The 16,762-nt window shown below is 38.2% G+C and overlaps 1 protein-coding gene across 6 annotated transcripts in view; it reads left to right on the plus strand.

The window, feature by feature from the left end:
- Positions 1-16,762, plus strand: part of LOC114622716 (sodium channel protein type 1 subunit alpha) — a 142,320-nt gene that overhangs the window by 19,138 nt on the left and 106,420 nt on the right. For 4 of the 6 annotated variants that reach the window (XM_028769149.1, XM_028769153.1, XM_028769156.1 and 1 more), the window contains exon 1: positions 2,199-2,452. The exons of the other annotated variants lie outside the window; for them this stretch is intronic. The gene's annotated coding sequence lies outside the window, so the exon portion shown is untranslated. Of the gene's footprint in view, positions 1-2,198; positions 2,453-16,762 lie in introns of those variants that run through there. 6 annotated transcript variants of the gene reach the window in all.

Consider the following 16,762-nt stretch of genomic DNA (forward strand, 5'->3'; position numbering starts at 1 on the left):
CTGAGTCTGTGGCTGAGTCTATGGCTGTGGCTGAGTCTGTGGCTGAGTCTGTGTCTGAGGCCACAACTATGGCTGGGTCTGTGTCTGTGTCTCTGTGTCTCTGTGTCCCTGTTTCTGAGTCTGTGCCTATGTCTATGTCTGAGTCTGTGTCCGTGTCTGTGCTTGTTTCTGAGTCTGTAGCAGAGGCTGAGTCTATGGCCATGGCTGAGTCTGTGGCTGAGGCCACAGCTATGGCTGTGTCTATGTCTGTGTCTGTGTCTCTGTGTCTGAGTCTGTGTCTGTGTCTGAGTATGAGTCTGAGTTTGTGTCTCTGTGTCTGTGTTTGAGTCTGAGTGTGTGTCTGTGTTTGTCTGTGTCTGTGTCCTGTGTCTGTGGCTGAGACTGTGGCTGAGGCCACAGCTGTGTCTGTATCTATGTTTGTGCCTGTGTCTTGAGTCTATGTCTCTGTGTCTGAGTCTGAGTCTGTGTCTGAATATGAGTCTGTGTCTGTCTGTGGCTGAGTCTATGTCTCTGTGACTGTGTCTGTGTCTGAGTCTATGTCTCTGTGTCTGAGTCTGTGTCTGAATATGAGTCTGTGTCTGTGTCTGAGTCTGAGTCTGTGTCTGTGTCTGTGTCTGTGTCTGTGTCTGTGTCTGTGCCTGAGGCTGTGGCTGTGACTCTCTCTGTGATTGTGTCTATGATTGTGGCTGTGGCTGTGACTGAGGCTGTGACTGTCTCTGTGTTTGTGGCCATGGCTATGGTGGTGGCAGAGGCTGAGGCTGTGACTGTGGCTGAGGCTGAGGTTGGCATGAAATTTCTTAACCCATAATGATTTTGAACTCATTTTTGTGATCCTTCTGCCTCAGCATTCCCAGGAACTATATTTGCAGCCCCATGCCTGGAATTTTGGTCAATTGCTTCCTTTCAGAAACTAAGAAAGGGGCCCAGGAGATGGAACCATGAACCCATAAACAAGAACTTGTAAAAGTTTTTAAAAAGACACAAGGAAGATTACATCCCCAGGATTCTAGAGTGGAAAAGGATAAAATATTTGATATGTTCCAAATAGTAATGGATTCTGGAAGTTGAGGGCCTTATTTTTATTGTTTGTTTGTTTTGCTTCACAAACTATGCGGTCCAGAAAATTCCCGATAAGGTTCAGAATGTTTCACTATTCTCAGTATACAATGGGAATAGCTATAGGAATATTAACAGTATATGCCTCTTTGTCCTTTAATACAGAAGAGAAAAGTTAAAGTCTGGGGGGATACTGTTTTTTAAAATGGCAAAGCATGTTTGGTGACTTTCACCAGCATTAAGAGTTCTAAGTGACAAGAGAAACACACCCAGGATAAATAAGTTTATGCATGACAAAATGTGAAAGACTAATTATGCTTTAAATTACAATATATAAGCTTAGAAAGTTCAGTTCCTGAAGCTCCCCATAGTTCAGCATGGGTTCTTCCTTATTCTGGGAAGGACCTAGTGGACATCAATAATGCTAATGTTTGTTCTCTAAAACACAGTGTGACAGACAATTCACAAGTCGAAAGTGGAAGGTAAATAGATATATTACAATAAAAGATGGTGAAACCATAGAAACGGGTATAAAGATAATCCTATTTAACATTAACACTAAAGATAGGGGAATATAAGTTTTACAACACGCCCATCAGTACTGAGTTTAAAGTTAAACTCATATATGCCTCCTTCAGAGCCGTTCACTATAATATGAAAAGCACTGTGAGCATGGTGTTATAGAAGAAAGCATTCAAGTAAGTTCCTAATGTAAAGCCATGACTATGTAATAAAGGACCACTCATTTTTCTCCATTCAGAAGAAAAGAACAAATTTCATTCATGGGTTCCATAATCTGTAAAAGTAACAATAATTTATTTATAGGGAAAATAAAGTAGCATTTACAAACAAAAATAACACATTTCTTAACTTAAAGGCAACTCTCTCCAGTTCTGATTATTTTAGTCTTTGATTCAATAGCTTCATGATAGGAAGCGCAAAGGGAAATAAAAAAAGACGTTACAGAAAATAATAAAACCAAAATAAAGAGGAAGACCAAAATAATGGAACCTGAAGGAAGAGGTTGAGAAAGAACACAAATCCAGGCTGTGAGAAACTATTTACTATGTGGTCACTAGATGGCACTGTAATGTTAGGTGCTGTCTCTACTTTCTTTTTTTTTTTTTTTTTAAACAAGCTATTTGCTGATTTGTATTAGGTACCATAGAGTGAGGCGAGGATGAAGCCGAGAGGATACTGCAGAGGTCTCTGGTGCATGTGTATGTGTGTGCGTGTGTTTGTGTACGTATGTTCTACCCCTATGTGGCTGCAGCCCTTGTGAAGCACTTAATCACCTTTTGCAAGAAGGAATCTGAATCCTTGCAACGGAAGGTGCGGACTCGTCGAGGAGAGATGTTGTTCCTCACTGCAGACGGATAATTTTCCTTTTTATCAGGTAAGCCATCTGATTATCTCATTGTGATCTGCGGTGGTGGTGAATTCTTACCTGGTAATCCTAGGGGAGAAGAGTCCACGGAAATAAGAGTTGGGGCAGAGCAGGAAGTCTATTTTTGCATGTGAATTCGGACCAACTGTCCCCCTCCTCCTCCCCACCTCCTCCCCTCCTCCTCCCTTCCTCCTCCCCTCCCCCTCCTCCTCCTCTCAACCTTCCATGAACTGAAATCAGGTTCGTTTTGCAGTTCAGCATTTTGATAGAAGGATGAGATTCTTTGGCCTAAAATAACTTGGCATCGGGCCAGCTCTTGCCTTTGCTTGCCTGTATCCTCCTGGTCAAGGTCTTGTCTTGAAGCCCCCTCTGTCATTGGTGCTTTGGAACTGTATTTCGATGGCTGTAATAGAGGTCATATTGTTCCTAAAGAGGATGCAAAAATTAGACCTCACATAGGAAGCAAGAAGGCGGCGGGGCCGCTTCTGGAGCCGAGCATTGCAGGAGAGACAGCTTCTTTGGGCAGAGGCTTGGTTGTTGGAAGGGAGCGCCTAATTCCCAGGACAAGGAGGGGACAACCGCTGTTTTCCCCCTGACTTGTCCTTAACTACACTTTGCAGATGAACTTTAGGGAAGTGATAAAGAGTCCCCTGTTTCACACAGTGCGGGATAGGTAGGGCTGACTTACTTTTAATTAGACAGAGGTCACCAACAGCAGTGATACTGCAGATGCTGCTGCTCGGTTGACACAAAACCACTGCGAAACCTCTTGCTTTCTGAACAAGGTAAAAACTGTTTCGGGGTAGCCGAGAGGCTTTACCTCTCCTGGTTTCCTTCTCTCCTACCTGTTTGAGGTCTGTATATAAAGCACTCTTACCACATCTACAAAGTGTCTGCCGCCCCTCCTTTCAGCAAACCAGTCCAAATAAGCTTGTGAGCAGATGCTTTTTCATGTGTCTGACGAAATGACTGAGTCAAGCCTGGGTATCTTTCTGTTCAGATGTGCATGTGACTAAATATTTTCTAAGCTGCAGTAGCAAACTTGCAAATTGCCAAACGCTGTTGCTATCACACCTAGGAAATGTGGCTTCTCCTCGGGTATGGATCTGCAGGTTTGCACCGTCTATCTGGTGCGCTTGGGTAGTAGCAGAGCGTGTTTCTCCAACCAGCGCTTGCTTTAAATCATCCCAAGAGGAGGATGCCAAACAGGAATAGGAAAATTCCATGCTGAGGTTGATGCTTCCTGTTTCTGTTCCTCCTGCCCAAGGAGAGCCGAGGGTAGCTCACCTCTCCCTTTTGCTGCAATACCTGACAAGCTGGGGTGATGCAAATGAGAGCTTCCACACACTTTTGCCTCCTCGGAGTCTGACACTTCTCTTTCCTTTCAGAAGCAGAATAACTGTAGGGAAAAAAATTCCTCACGAACTCCCTCCCCTTCCTGGCTACCAATGGGTAATGCCATCAAACACTGTATCCCTTTTCGCTGGAGGAGTGTTGCAATTTAGGCCTTCCTCCACAAAGCTCCTTGAAGTGATTTTTTAGATGGTGTCTATTTTAGGAACATAATGTGTAGACAGGAATGGATGGCCACAGAGATTTACGGGAAAACAATTTCGCAGAGAAGATGAGGTAGCATTATAAACCGCCAAGACCCAGTACAAGTGGCTGGTTATGTCACATGGACCTGGCAGTGGGGTTTGCTCTTTTAAACTCCCTGCCACTCACTTTTGTGGCTTTTTTTTCCTCTCTCCATTTTATTGTTTGTTTTGGTTTTCAGATGTCTATTTCAAAGGCTAGAACCAGAAAGCCCATACTGGTAAAAATAACACACTGGATTTTGCTGTCAATACTATGTCTTCATTTACATGACTGCCTCTTGCTGGGAAATTTGCTATCAAGAGACTCATTTATTATAGCAATTCCTCTTTAGGGCATGGAGGAGAGGATTTCTCCATCTGTAGAGGCTGGGAAGGTATGATTGGAGGCCCAATTAATTATACAGTATCCAAGAAGGCACTGGGGAGAAGAGCCCACTATCTGCCTTCCCATCCAAAGAGATCAGGAGCATCTGGACAGACTGAAGTATACAACACAAGGACCAGAAACTCAGAGCTCCACTCCACTGAGGAGCCTTCTCTTGTGGAGAGATGCTCAAGGTTGAGGAACACACACAGACACAGGATGATCAGAGCACATTTTCTGAGTGTTCCTGACAATGAAAGTTAACTTGGGATTAGTTGTCTTTCTCTGTGGACAGCAGAGATACTGGTAGTCCACAAGGGACCACAGCAGTAAAGCCAGGTTAGGTGAAGAAGATGAAATCCTCCAGGATTTCATATGTACTCCTTGCATATCCTTTCAGCAAGAAGGCCTGATCTACCTTGGAAGAGGGGGGAAGGGGAGAAAGAGTACAAGGAAAAAAGGAGAAAGGCAGCAATCAATGGGCTGAGATTTGTCATACTCTGGATCTGTGGTGAGAAGCTGAGTGAAGTAATCACTTCCCTTTGAAATTCTGAAATGCCAATGAAGCAGAATTTACAGCTCAATCTGTGTTTCTCTGGTTTAGGGTAGACTGTAGAAAGAGACTTACTCATGGTGCATGTGTCTGTGAAAAATCCAGATGATCTACAAAGTGTCTCCAATTATGCTGGCAACTCTTCCCTTTTATCTACATACCTAGAGGCCACTTTGTTATAGAGCTAGTACTTACTTTCTGCCAGGCACTTTGCTGAGCAGTACTTCAAGAATGTCCTTTTGAATCCTAAAAAGAATGTAATGTTGCTAATTTGACAAGGGAAGAAATTAAGGCTATGAAACTAGATTGCCTTGCTGCTTGTGATACAGATAAGTGTCAGGAGCACAAACTTGAACTCAGACAGTCTTACCAAAGCTTCTGCGTTCTAGAACACTTATGTCTGTGTGATGGTAGACCCACTGGTTAGCCCTGAGAGTGCAGACTCAGAAAGGGAAATCTCTCCTTGCCGGCATAACATCTTGCCATCTTCATATGCCAAGATGTCAAAAAGTAGTCTTCCAACTTAAAAAAAATAAAAAAGAAAAAGATCTTTTTTAGAAAGGCCTCCAGTTGTTGTTCTAGGTATTGAAAGATGGAAATTACAAAAAAAAAATCCTGCCTATATGGTCCCTTCTGTCTAGTTATAGAGTTAGAGAATAGGAAAAAGCAAAAAGGACTATCAAATTCCCTTAAAGAAAAAAAAACACAGCATAAGGAGATGATAGGAGAGAGGGTTTTGAAGAGAAACAGGAGCTGGAAGTGTGGCGTTTGAAGTAGACATCTAAATGAGGAGAGGGGCAGAGCACCTTCTGTATGATTAAGGAAGAACCACTGAAACACAGGGAACAGAGACAGCACAGAGGTCCCCAGACCAGCCTGCATACAGAGGTGAGGTAAGGACCCTCTGTATGGGTGGCTGTTTATGCAGAGAAAAGAAGGAGATGGAGCTAACACCCACCTCCATCCCCACATCTGTGGCTTCCTGGTGGCTGGACTCAGACTCCTAAAATGGCTTCTATTAAAAAACATGAGGGAGTTTTGTTGAGTAAATTTGAGCCTTGTATTTTATATTGGCAAGTTTCTAGGTTTAGAAAAGTAATCTGTTCATATTTACTGGAAGCTTTTTTTAAAAAAATGATTTGTTAAGTCTCTAAGGGAAAATGCTGTCATTCCTGGAATTCGGTGATGTTGGATAGGAAGTGTTACAGTATACACACACACACACACACATTCACGCACACACACATACACATACATACACACACATTCACGCACACACACATACACATACATACACACATACATGCACATATAGACATACATACACATACATGTACACACACTCGTGCACTCGCACAGGTGCACACACATACACACATGTACAATTTGATGAAAGATTCTGGGTGAGGTTATTGGTGAGAATGCTACAGACTATCAGATAAAAATGACTGATGTGGTTGGAGAAAGAGTTCAGCAATTAAGAGCACTTGCTTTTACAGAGGACCCCTATTAAGTTCCCAGCATCCTGAAAGAAGCTTACAAGCATTACTTAACTCAAGTTCGAGGTGAACAATGCCCTCTTCTGGCATTCTGCCACTAAGCATGCATACTGACGTACATTCAGATAAAAACAATCACATATATAAATGATTTTATAAAAAAAAATCTTTAAAGAAAAAGAACAACTCTGGTCATCTAGTCAGTCTTTTTTGCACATAAAGGATTTTCTGTTTGCAATAAACAAACTGGGAAAAATCTCTTTCTGTGTGTGTGTGTGTGTGTGTGTGTGTGTGTGTGTCTGTGTGTGTGTGTGTCTGTGTGTCTGTGTGTCTGTGTGTCTGTGTGTCTGTGTGTGTTTATGCAAGAAGACACATATAGACCAGCGTTTATCTGCCCCTGCAGTTGGCACACAACAGCTGGCCAATGACGTTCAATTTTTTGTCATGTTTTGCAAGTAAATGAGCGTGCGATTTTAAAATAATTTGAAAAAGCAGAGCTCAGCTTGAAATTGCTGTTGTCAGATCTTTCTTTACACAGAACCCACATTCTAAGGGAGTATAACATAAATGAGAATCATTTTAGACTTTATATCTGTTTTCTCTTTGCACTCAGATCAGACATTAATTTCCTAGAGGCTTCAGAGTCCTCTAGGAGATGTGGATATCCAACTTGCAGTAGAACTTGGTTTCAAGTTTGCTCTTGTGAGCAGTAAAAACATCGTGTTCAGCTCCTCTGATGATAGCATTCCTCTAGCTTTAATGCAGAATCTATGGGCTTTCTGTATGTTTGTTTGTTTGTTTGTTTGTTGCTTGTTTGTTTTTGTTTAAGTTACCTGTCATTTTCTGATACCATATATGCCTAACTTTATGCAAAACTGGACACTTATTTTGTTTTGTTTGCAGTGTGTTTTTGTAGCTGGCTCTTTTGTTTATATTTCTGGTCCATTTGAGTTAGCTTCTTGTATGCAATAATGTTGAGGGCTCATGCTTCTTGCTTTGGCTTGTGAGCATCTACTTAGCCCAGAACCTTTTCCTAAAAGGACTGCATTCTCTACCCCAGTTGAACTTTCTTAGCAACACTGCTGGTGATTCATTTGTGCTATTGCTATTATTTATTTTACACCAGATATTCAAGACTTTTTTTTTTAAAGGAAATGCCACCAAAAAAAAGAAGTACCTTCTTGGAAAAAAATCTCACACAGATCTCATTACACACTTTTGAGTTTAAGTGTACCTTAAAATTTTCCTTCTCGTTGGGGAAATATTTGTTTATGACACTCCCAGAAAGCGAAGGTGATAATTAAGTACAGCATTTTAATGAGCCTAATCTTCCTGAGAAGAGATGGCTAGTTATTTCCAAGAAGGGTCCCTACTGCATTGCACATCCTCTGCTGAACACACAGAAGTGATGCCCCTGCCTTTCATTAGATGCTGCTTATATGCTGCTTTGTCTCTCAAATGCCATTATGGGTTCTGTTGAACTTGTACAACATTATATCTTTCAAATAGGGTTGGTTTTATTTTAGATGCTTTGGACGTATATAACGTGACACTAAATGCTGAGTGGTTTAATCTATAGAAGTATTTTTCTTATGGCTCTAGAGACTTAAATGAGACCAGGCATTGAGGTCTTGACAGCTATGTTTCCTTGTGGTGTTTCTCTGCTTGGCTTGCTGATGTCATCCCCTGTGTTCTAACATGTTGTTTGGATTTATTCTTTGTTTTTTGCTTTGTGATCCTGAGTTCACAATGCTTGCTTGGATGCCTAAATTTCTACGTATATGGAGAGAAATCAGATTGGGTCTAATCTAAAGACTGTGTAATTTAACTACTTTAAAGGCTTTGTCTCCAAATACACACAGATATGGAGTAAGGGAAGTTGGGCCTTAGGCAAATGAACCTAGAGGTGTACAAGATTCACCTTGTGATGGCTGCCTTTGGCTTGCTCATGATGACTAAAATACACAAGGAAGACTGAATTGATACCATTTTTTGTTGTTGATAACATGATTAGAATTGCATTATTGATGGATTTTCATCATTCATATCCTTCTCCCACAATAAGGAGTAGTGTGGGCATATGTTGACAAGCTAATGAGGAAATTTGCTAATTACCATTATATTTAAAGAGGCAGCATAAATAACAAGATGTGCAGAAGTGAAAGCATATTTAGAGCCACCATCTGTGTTAAGGATTACGGCTTTTACTCATTTTTAAATACAAGAGGAATCAAGACGAATGCAAAACTTCATATGAAACTTCAGAGTTTACTAGCAAATTTATAAACGAAGGGATCAATTTCAAAGTGTTTCTATAAGCAATAGAAACTGAGTCATGCTCATTTAAACAAAGTGCAATGTCTTGGGGAAATGTTGCAGCTGAGAGCCCAACATTTGTACCAGAAAATGGCAAGAATGAGGCAAGCAGTAAAAGTAGATGGCCTTTCTATGTAAAAGTAGTTGGACTTTCTATGCTGCACTCTCCTAAAACAAACCAGCTAACTGCTCTGGGGCTCTCTTGCTATTTGTGGGACAGCTTTTGAACTACAGTTCTAAGAAATCAGCATCTGGCTGGTAAGTTTGGATCACCCACCCAGTCATTTTAATTAAGAATAATCTGGACCTTTGACTGTCACTTGTACCAAATGATTCCCATTTAATAAAAAGCATTACAATCCAATGAAACTTAAAACAGTCTACATAGACTATGTTAAATCATGATCTATGTAAACAAAAAAGATAGTACAGTGCCATTGAATGTAACATATCAAATAACATTTAATTCTATACAAAGCTGCTCAGGATATAATAGTATAAATCCCAGAAAGATACAAATGTTTATTCCTCCCTCAAACAAAAAGGTGAAAACTAGTGTTAGAATTGGTAGTGTGCTATCTAAGATTGTGATTTCTATTTTTTCTTATAATTTGTTTAAAGTCAGAATGATTAATTTCCTTTTAATAAAGTAGAGCATATTCATAATACAGATATAAAATACAAGTAAGGAAATAACCTAACTTAGGAGCGTTACCCAACAAGCATCAGTATTATCAATTTAGTTGTTTTGTAGTTTCTTTCATTGTATTGGTTTGTTTTTTAATTCTTTAGTTTGTAATGGCAGAAAGTAACTTTGAAAAAAAGAATACACTGGTTTAAAAATTAAAGTAGAGGCTAGAGATATTGTTCAATAGTAGAGCATTTGCTCAATATGTGTGAGACCATAAGCTTGATCCCTAACGTTAAAAAAAAAATAAAAATAGAAGTTAGAACACATTATTTTTCAAACAAAACTTGGTCAATAAATTTATAAGGATAAGCATTATATAATCAAAATAGTGACTATGAGGTAAATGAGAAAATAACCAATTATATTAATATTTTATCACATAGAATATTAATTAAATTAATTCATATTCAATAATATCATTTTCTTATTCTGACAAAATTGTAATAATAGGAATTTTGGAAAGGAATCTGATAAGATTAGATTTGAAGCAAGAACCTTGAAATTGTGTAGTTTTGTAATCTAATGTCTTCTATCAGACTTCAGAAAATTTTCAGAAAATTTATTCGTACTTATGGAGTGTCTATTCTTGGCTATCAGTTTTAGGATGAAAAAAATGAGTGTACACTAAAAAAAGCCTAAAGATAGTAAACAATAAATAAACAAAAAGCATCACTAAACACTGACCTGGAACATAAAATTTTAAACTGTGTAGAACTCAACTGATTACATTGGCAAAATCAATCTAGGTCAATGGTCAGATGAGACTATAGCAAATGTGGGATACCAAGACTGAGCCAGAGCCATTGACAGAGCAAGGGACACATGAGAAAGAACCTGATCCTTGAAAATACGAAATCACCCAACAGGAGCAGGGAAAGAAACCCTGTAAACAAGGAAAGACGTTACCGTCGTGTTAATATCCATACCTAAATTATTTTAAGGAAAATTTTAAGATTTAAATACTACCAAAAGTCAAATAAAATAAGGAACCAAGAGGTCAAGATTTCCAATAGGACACTCAAAGAGGAGAAACAAATATAAAGAAGTCTTTCACATAAACATTTATGTCTAAGAATTCAGTGGATTGAAAATCCTGGAAAGTGTGACTTTGAGAGACTTGACAAATATCACCAGCCAGCAATTTTGATCCTCCCCTGGAATGTGATATGCCATTTTCTAAAGGCCAGTGGTATTTTGATCTATGTAAGTCAGTGTCTTGGTACAAAACCAAAGAGCCAACAGGCTGGTTTCTGGTCTAGAATACCAGTCTTAAAGCCAGCTGACCTAAGCAGGTCAGGTTTCAAATAATTTGAAGTGCCTGGAAGATTGAACACCAGTACTTTAGGGCATTAGAAACAAATAGCTCAACCTGTGTGAAGGAAGGCCGAGTGTCATGTGAAGAATTTCTAGATGGAAGTTTGGACTTAGATAAGAGCAAGCTATGTAGAAATCATTAAGGGAAGGAAATGAAAATTAGAAAATGAACTTCTGGATGCTATAAAGTAACAAAGTATCAAACTCGAGGCAACACTGTAGAGTAACAAAGTATCAAATTTCAGTAAGCTTCTCTTCCTGAGATAAACTTTGCTCACCTCTTAGCTCCTTTCCTTTGTCTCTGTGATTTTGTTGACCACTTATTCTAGCATACTCTTCACTTTTAATCTTGTCCCCATTTTGTGACATTTGTTAAAAAAGAATATTCAGTCATGTTATCAATTCAGTCTTTGATGCTCTCAAAATGCCATCAAGACTGGAAAGTTCTTAAAAATAAATTTGCAGTTACTTTTTATCTTACTGATTACCTTTGTGCATTTCCTTGAAAGCATTAAGGGGTTCATCATACCCCAGCTGTCTTCATAGTAATATAAAGCACTATTTCTTCCTTTCACTGTTGATGTCTATTTATATTTGGAAAATCAATTTAAATTCTTCATGTTAATCCTTAGTAAGGCAGTGATATGAACCTGGAAGAATAATTGTTAAATTTTTCACAGCCTATTTGCCCCTAGGAAAAAAATAAACAAAATGAAAATCCAACTCCCTTAAAAGAGTCTGTTTGATGATACTGCAAAATTATTTCTTGTGAATCTCCAGGACTCACCTTTATTTTTTTTAGTGCATTGTGTGCTGTAATGTGGAGTGTGAAGTACAATGTCTTCCCCAGGACACACCTGCATGGCTGTGTGAGTTGCCAGCTAAACTGGTCACATTTCTGTTGAACACTATTAAGACTAGGAAAAAAGCAGCAGGTAGACAGGTGCAGACCATTCCAGCTTACATTTTAAGTAATTTTTAAATATTAGGGAAGTGATCCAGCCATCTCAAGGGGGGTGGGAAAGTAATTGTAAATACGTATTACCTGTGACAAAAATAACCATTCAAGAGACAATTAGAACACTACAATGCTTTTATCTGCCACCAGAAACTGAGCAGCATTTCAAATTTGAAGGATTTCCAGATCTGACTAGTGGTGATGTTGACAGACTAATGAGGAGAGGTTGTAAAAATTTAAACTTTGCACAGCAGTCTGCTAATAATCTATAAATGGGCAATGCCTATGACATATATATTTTGTGGATAGTAAATCACCTAACTATGCAAGATAAGCCAATGAATTGCATATGTCAGAGTACGGTGGGTTTGTGGATATGAGTCCAACCCATTTGTCTAATGTGGGAATACCAGTAATGAGAAATATTCATAATTACATGAAATAGCTATTGCAGGTATTCCAAGCTCCTCTCTGCGAGACCAAATGTTTTTCATATTCTCCATCTAAATATAAATGAAAATCTGTTAAATATAAAAGAATCTAGATATTAGGCTAGATATTTGCAAATTTATAAAATTATAATACCCACACCACTTAAGTTTTTTCCTTTAGAAACATGATCATTTTCCATTAAAAATTATTTAGTTAACATTTGTTTATGATTGGTGTTCACACAATTTTGATATTTAATGCTTTAAGATTTCTCTAATTTTTAATAGCAATACATTTAATTCCCATAAACTAAAGCGTTATTGCTTCCTCAATCTTATTAAGAATATATATGTTAGGGACTGAGCCATTGCTTACCATGTGCTGTGAAGCCCTGAGTTGTATCCCTGGCACCAAAAATAACAATAATAATATTAACTACATAAACAAATTTCAAGATCAAAATTTTATTATAAGGCTGAGTTTGGGATGACTGATCTGTTTCTACAGTACAATTAATTGTGTGTGCTTTACTGTTAACAGGCACTAATCAAGATTAAGATGCCGGCAATTGAGTCCCTTTAATTTATGTTACCTAGATAAAATATTTACCACATTGTATTAGTTTTAAAGTTTCCTGCTACAATAAAGGGACCATTGCATATTATCAATTTGCTAAGCTTTAGTAAAAGAGAATAAAAAGTGTTATGAAGTCAGTCAGCAAATTATAAATATTCATTTAAACTTTTATCATTCTTTACTGGAATGAATGTAAGCATTTCCTATTGATCTAGCCCATCGCCTTTCTTCCTGTCCCTCAGTTAGAATCTGAACTCTATCTTCCCATCAGCTCTAACATTCACATTTTACTTCCTACGTCCAGCCTAGTGTGATGGTGCATACCTGGAACACTTGATCTCTGTAAAGATTATCATTTTGTTTTTTTTTTTTTAATAGGGAATAGAAGGGCTGATTTTTGAGTAATGTATCAGTAATCTTGGGTGTGTGTTGGAGTTTTCCGTCAGAATGGAGAGAGTCAGTTCCCTTTGCCTTGAGCCAGGGTCGAGAGCTGAAGATATCTCCAGGCTTTGAGTGGCTCATTAGAGCCTCAGTGAGGAGGGGTTGTCATCCAAACTCTATCACCACGGGGATGGAGCTTCCACCAGTGGGTCTGGGTAGAAATCCTGGGCTTGTCGACAGGATTTTTGGATGGAAAGTGAAAAAGACAACTGCCAACCAAACCAAGCTGAACAAAATGGGATGTGTCTGAAAGTCATCCAAGGAAGTCCACCTTGACCGCTGAAAGCTGGGGTAAGGGATGAGGGGTGGAGAGGCAAGCATTCTCACCAACTCCCCTCAAGACAGAGCAGGGATGCTAGATATTCAACAGTCATCACAGTCATCATTTGATGGAAATGTTTAAGATGAGTAATTAGAGAAATCTCACCAATAAGCTACTTTTAGATGAAATGAATGGGCATCCAGGGAACAGGATGGGGGGGGGGTGCATCCTGTAGACCAATCTTTGAGTTCTGATCCAATTCTGCACCCTTACATCAAATTCTCAGCACAATGATTTATTAACTGGGAGGAGCAGCTGGGGGTAAAGTGTGGCTGCAGTGGGGAGGGGGGGAGGGAGGTGGTCATGCTGCTAAGGCAGCCATAGCAGCAAACAAGAAAGCAAAAAAACAGGAGAGTAAGAGGCAAAAGAAGCAAGAGGATGTTTCTTCATGAATGGGTTTTTAAGGGGAAAAGAGTGGAGCTTGTGCTGGGGTGAATTGGTAAATCCTGATTGGACATGTTGGCCAAATAATGCATTCTTATAGTTGGTCCTTAGTGTTTCATCTCAGGAACAAGTCAGTGGCCAAATAAGGGAATAGACCTTGGGGGCTAACTTTAGGAATGTAGGGTAAGGGAGAGGCAAAGATGTAAAAGGGCAAATCTGGCTGTAGGGTTTGCCATGCTCAGATCTATGTTTGCCATGCCAGGGTCTGCTAGAGGACCTTCAGGAAGATCACTATATGAATTTTGGGATTATCCTAGGCTACATAGTGATATGCTATCTCAAAGCAAATGACACCAATGGCAACAACAACAACAACAAAAATCCTCTGTTATTTAAAACTGGAGTTAGGGTTTTAAAATCCAATACATGATGACTGGCTTCCATGAGCTCTCTAGGTTTATCTCTTACCCTGTGGCCTATCTATCTGGTAGAATTAAATGTGTCTGTGACTTATTGAAGCTGCTTCCAAGCCTTCAAAATGTCTTCATTCTCTTCTATGAAATCATGCCCCCCCCCGAGTATGACTCATTTTCCTTCTGAGATGTGCCTATATCCAGTGTGGACATCCATCACAGCACTAACTGTACGCACCTCATGGTGTCTGCTTGTCGTTCCCTTCATACCTTCTTTGTAGTGTGATGTAGGATCTTGTGTGTGACAAGGTACCATCACCACTGTCTGTTTCAACTTTGTATGCTCAGTAATTACCCAAATAGAAGTAAATTAAATGAAGTAAAACCAAAATAATAATATTTTATAGTATTCTTACATATTTATTAATTCTATACTTGTAAGGATGTTTTAAAAAGTACTATTATATAAAATATACCTAAGAAGCATATAATAGTTTTATATTATTTTATACAGATTCTAATAATATCACTCGGATACACTCCCATCAGTATATCTTTTTTCTAATTAATTCTGACATTTTTCTCAAATGACTATCTGCAGCACTTATGATTTTATTTGCTGTCTGAAGATTTTACTTTCTTCTTTTATACTTTTCAGGCATACATTGATGTTTGCTTGGAGCCAATTTTTAATAACTTAATTATTTTGTAGATATAAATTTATTATTTATAATGCTATTATAAAAACAGAATATTTGTAAATGCATAAAGGAGAAAATAATATTCATGGTCTCATTATTTTGTATTTTCTGTATTAATCATGGGTATAGCTTAATACTTAATATTTTACTCTACATTGTTCTTTTTGTATAATAGGATTTTATGATGTTTTCCATTATATGCCATGTGCCATATATTAAATGTTTTTAGAGCCATCAGAAAGAATAATATAATGTTAAAATATTTATTAATAGTTTGAAATTTATAAAACTACTCCTATACTCATAGAAAATTTGTCAGATCGTGACTTTTGAGGAAAAGTTAAAAATGTCAAGTACCTTAAAAATATCAAACATGGACTGGAGAGATGGCTCAGAGGTTAAGAGCTCTGTCTGCTCTTCTAGAGGTCCTGAATTCAATTCCCAGCACCCACATGGTGGCCCACAAACATCTATAAAGAGATCTGGTGCCCTCTTCTGGCATGCAGGCAGAACACTGTATTCATAATAAATTTTTAAAAATATGAATCACAACTCCAAATTTGTGCTTTTTCTGGGGAGACAGAACCCCAACAAGTCTTTTTAGCATCTACAAGAAGATAAAACCAAAGAGAAGGGAAGGGATCAGGCGTGGACTGGGAGTTAAAACCATTCTCTACCTCACTCTTATGCTTGGTTCTCCTTGGCTGGAGAGCACACACAGGGCTCTCTTTTTTTTCACTCTACCAGCATTTGTTCAAAATATATATCATAGTTCATTAAACTACCCCACCTCTTTCTACTTTCAGGAAGAGAGACAAAATGATTTCTACATCATCAGTAATAACCTGTAGTAGACATTACAGTGTCTAATTAAATTCTCATAATTTTAGCATTTTTCTAGCAGCAGCTGACCCTGAACTCTTCAACAGAAAGTTTTTAAGGGATTTAAAATATCCATGTCTTTCATAACATATTGGATAATATTAGATTCAAAAGGGGGATAGTAAAACTTTTCCAAAATTGTTATTTATTCTTCAAGTATATATGGTTGAAAGTTTGCTCTTCCCTAAGGTAAAAAGTCATTAATATTTTTCTTGAGATCCAAGAACCACATCATATATTAAACCAGAGTAACATGTAATGTTTTCTCTTTTATTAAAAATAGATTCTTTTCTCATACAATATGTCCTCATCCCAGCTCCTCCCCACTTCCCATCACATCTGGATCCATTCCCTTTCTGCCTGTCATTAGAAAAGAACAGGCTTCTAAGGGATAGCAAAACATAACAAAATGAAATATAATACAATGAAACAAAAATCACTACATCAAAATTTAAAAAGGCAAACTAACAGAAGTTAAAAAGCCACGAGAGTAGGTTTAAGAATCAGAGACTCACTCATTCACACTCAGTAGTCCCATAGAAATACTAAATTGAAAGCTATAATATATATAATATATATATATATGTTATATAATACACATATATATTATAGATATATTATACAATACAGATGACCTGGTATAAACCAATGCACGCCCTGTGCTTGCTGCTTCAGTCTCAGTGAGTTCATATGAGCTTTGCTGAGTTGATTCATAGAGCTGTGTTCTCCTGGTGTCCTCCATTCCTCACTCTTGCACTTTCTCTACCTCCTCTTCCAAACGGTTCCCTGAGCTCCAAAGAGACATCCCATTTAGAGCTGGCAGCATAGTAATATTAAAAATTACTGTAATTATTAGTTTAAGTGAAAGTGTAGTC

This window comes from Grammomys surdaster, unplaced genomic scaffold, assembly GCF_004785775.1.
Source record: "Grammomys surdaster isolate TR1022 unplaced genomic scaffold, NIH_TR_1.0 191, whole genome shotgun sequence".
NCBI classification, from domain to species: Eukaryota; Metazoa; Chordata; class Mammalia; order Rodentia; family Muridae; genus Grammomys; species Grammomys surdaster.